The sequence below is a fragment of the Somniosus microcephalus genome, chromosome 31, assembly GCF_052327205.1.
Source record: "Somniosus microcephalus isolate GS21.2 chromosome 31, FLI_Smic_1.0, whole genome shotgun sequence".
In the NCBI taxonomy this organism is placed as follows: Eukaryota; Metazoa; Chordata; class Chondrichthyes; order Squaliformes; family Somniosidae; genus Somniosus; species Somniosus microcephalus.
This window is the reverse complement of record NC_141017.1, coordinates 31,695,928-31,699,978: the sequence shown is the minus strand read 5'-3', so window position 1 is coordinate 31,699,978 and position 4,051 is coordinate 31,695,928.

Genomic DNA, 4,051 nt, shown 5'->3' with positions numbered 1-4,051 from the left:
TTGTCCACCTCTTGGCCAAGGAGAGAAGCTTGGATGGAGATGGCAGGTAGGTGGGTGGGCTTCTCTACACCTCCTCCTCCCTTCCACTGCACGCTTACTCAAGCTCTGAAAAGTTTGCCAGCCTTTTTCCCCCTCCCCATTATTATAATATATAAAATGCAGTACTGTACTTTGAACTAAAAGTACCACTCCAACTGTTAAATGTTTATTTCAGGGCATTTTTTTTGTCGCCTTTTACTATATTTTTGTTGTTTTTGTAGTATGTTTTTGTTTTGTAGTGTATTTTTGTTAGCTTGCAGTGAACTTTTTTTTATACTGCAAAACTATTGTATAAATTGTTTTTTTTTTTAGTGACTCGTCCCATTTTGGACGCTGATACAATCATGCCAGCCTCATCAACTCCCAGTTCCAGCAGGACCTTACCTTACAGCTAAAGTATGTTGATTTGGGAGACGTGAAGGGTGTGTTGGTTTTGTTAAAGTCATGAGGGGGAGAGAGAAAGTCAAGTTCTTTCAGGTTTGCCAGAATGAAAATCCACTCATTTTTGGTTTTAACTATTGGCAAAGGCCACTTGAAAGAAACTGCGTACATGAATTTGCAATGCAGGCAGTGCTGTCAACATAAGACAAAGCATAGATGTGAGATTTCAAGGCGTACTGGTATAGTGGCTATAAAATGGAATAAATAGGGCAGTGGCAATGGTGCAGTTAGAGGTGTTGAGTTCATAAGAACATAAGGAATAGGAGCAGGAGTCGGCCATTTGGCCCCTCGAGCCTGCTCCGCCATTCAATAAGATCATGGCTGATCTTCTACCTCATCTCCACTTTCCTGCACTATCCCCATATCCCTCGATTCCCTTAATATTCAAAAATCTATCGATCTCTGTCTTGAATATATTCAACAACTGAGCCTCCACAGCCCTCTGGGGTAGAGAATTCCAAAGATTCACCACCCTCTGAGTGAAGAAATTTCTACTCATTTCAGTCCTAAATGGCCGACCCCTTATTCTGAGACTGTGACCCCTGGTTCTAGGCTCCCCATAATCCCATTCTGCCAAACGGTGATATTGAATTCAATAAATGCAGTGATTTTGTGGGTTATCACCAGGGGGAAAAAAAGATTGTTGTAAAAACCCAATTAGTTAATTAATGAATGAATTGAACTTGCTCCCTAACCATGGCCCAACGTGACTCTAGTCCACACTATGTAAACCTCCATGGCCTAGCAAGCCATTCAGTTTGGACAAGTAGCGCAAATTTAAAAAGAAAATCCAAACAAGTTATTTAATCTTAATGTACATGGTTGAAGTCAAATTTAGAAGAATGCGTGCAATCTTCGGCACACTGCCGTTTACATTTATTCATAGGGGAGGGTTGAGAGAAGTGTGGAGGATGATTCGGGGAAGTGAAATTTTAAGATTAGAGGAGTCGCTCACAAAATGAACCGATTTTCATAGTGGAAAAGGAGATTGAGAGGAATAGGTTTTTCAAATGCTGAGAAGAATGGATAGAGGTAAAATAACTTTTGGATTTCAAGCACAGAATAAAGGATGAGCCTCAATCAAGATTTGATTAGATAGAATTTCCCTCCCCTACAGATTAGTGGATGTGTGCATTAAGTAAAGTACGTTAATTAACATTTTTAAAAAGAGTTGGATGAAGATCTAGTTGGGAACAGGATTGAGGGTAATTAGAATAATTACTGAGACAGGAATGATATAATGTTGTATGGAAGTTCCTTTGCTAATGCGACAATGGAAAGAAAGAAAGACTTGCATTTCTATAGCGCCTTTCACGACTACCGGACGTCCCAAAGCGCTTTACAGCCAATGAAGTACTTTTGAAGTGGAGTCACTGTTGTAATGTGGGAAACGCGGCAGCCAATTTGCGCACAGCAAGCTCCCACAAACAGCAATGTGATAATGATCAGATCTGTTTTTTTGTTATGTTGGTTGAGGGATGTCATGCAAAGGAAAAGAACAGGATTGAGGGTAAATAATGTAAAATTTAAGTGCGAGAAATGTTTTGCCCTGGTTTAGTTTTCTTTTTTTTTTAGGGTGTTTTTGACTTTAGAAAAGGTTCTCTTAAATAAAAAACACACTTAGTCTGGAAACAGTGTCTTCATTGAGAGAGTTATTGGTCAAACCAGCTGCTGAATGCTGCAATGGGTCAACTTTCTGATCAGCAATGCCCAGTGACAGTCATATGTGAGCTGGTGGCTCTTTGCTCATTTTAGCCTCAGTACTGTGGTGGTCATCGCCTCCCAGCAAGTGAGTCCTGACATAGGCGTGCTGCGGCCTGTGCAGCTGTTGTATGGGCAGCCGAGACCTGCATGTTTGTCCGGCCCCTGTGCATCATTGAAGTGAGCTGGCTGGAGGACCCAGGTGTGTTGGCACCCTGAGATACAGCACCACCACCTGTGCCCTTTCCAGCCACGCCCATGCTGCGGGGTGCCATCTCACCATGCCCCCCCCCCGGCCCGGTTTGACCGCAGTCCTAATGACACAAGTGAGATCAAGGCAGCACAGTTCCCTCAGTGTCTTCAGAGCAGCGAGGTGAAAAACCCTTTCTGTGAAGACAGAATTGGGCTTACTCGTAATCCTCTGTGATACTCACAGGCTCATATGGGAAGAATTTTTTTTTTAATGTATTCTCTTATGGGATGTGGGCATCGCTGGCAAGGCCAGCATTTATTGCCCATCCCTAGTTGCCCTTGAGAAGGTGGTGGTGAGCCACCTTCTTGAACTGCTGCAGTCCGTGTGGTGAAGGTGCTCCCACAGTGCTGTTAGGGAGGGAGTTCCAGGATTTTGACCCAGCGACGATGAAGGATCGGCCGATATATTTCTAAGTCAGGATGGTGTGTGTGACTTGGAGGGGAACTTGGAGGTGGTGGTGTTCCCATGCGCCTGCTGCCCTTGTCCTTCTAGGTGGAATAGGTCGCGGGTTTGGGAGGTGCTGCCGAAGAAGCCTTGGCGAGTTGCTGCAGTGCATCTTGTAGATGGCACACACTGCAGCCACGGTACGCAGGTGGTGGAGGGAGTGAATGTTTAAGATGGTGGATGGGGTGCCAGTCAAGCGGGCTGCTTTGTCCTGGATGGTGTCGAGCTTCTTGAGTGTTGTTGGAGCTGCACTCATCCAGGCAAGTGGAGAGTATTCCATCACACTCCTGACTTGTGCCTTGTAGATGGTGGAAAGGCTTTAGGGAGTCAGGAGGTGAGACACTCGCTGCAGAATACCAAGGCTCTGACCTGCCCTTGTTGCCACAGTGGCTGGTCCAGTTAAGTTTCTGGTTAATGGTGACCCCCCAGGATGTTGATAGTGGGGGAGTGGGGGATTCGGCGATGGTAATACCATTGAATGTCAAGGGGAGGTGGTTAGACTCTCGCTTGTTGGAGATAGTCATTGCCTGGCACTTCTGTGGCGCGAATGTTACCTGCCACTTATCAGCCCAAGCCTGAGCATCAGAAGTGCCGTCCTTTGGATGAGAGGTTAAACCAAGGCCCCGTCTGCTCTCTCGGGTGGATGTAAAAGATCCCACAGCCACTATTTCGAAGAAGAGCAGGGGGGAGTTCTCCCTGGTGTCCTGGGCCAATATTTATCCCTCAATCAGCATCACTAAAAACAGATTATCTGGTCATTATCACATTGCTGTTTGTGGGAGCTTGCTGTGCGCAAATTGGCTGCCGCGTTTCCCACATTACAACAGTGCCTACACCTCAAAAGTACTTCATTGGCTGTGAAGCGCTTTGGGACGTCCGGTGTTCATGAAAGGCGCGATAGAAATGCAATTTTTTTCCCCAAGAGAAGGGAAGAGAAACGAGGAAAAAAATGGAGAGGACCACAAATGTATTCAGCTAATCATTTATTACTCAAGTATAATTTGGAAATTATTGCAGGTGAATACATAAGAGTGAGTATTAAAAATACAATGATTTGGTGGTAAAATCTGAAGATTTTGTTTTTAAAAAAAGATGCATTACTTCCTAAAAGGTTCTGCTGAACGCTTCTTGATTTTTTTTCTTGAATAATTTTGAAGTTTAAAAGCTTGATTG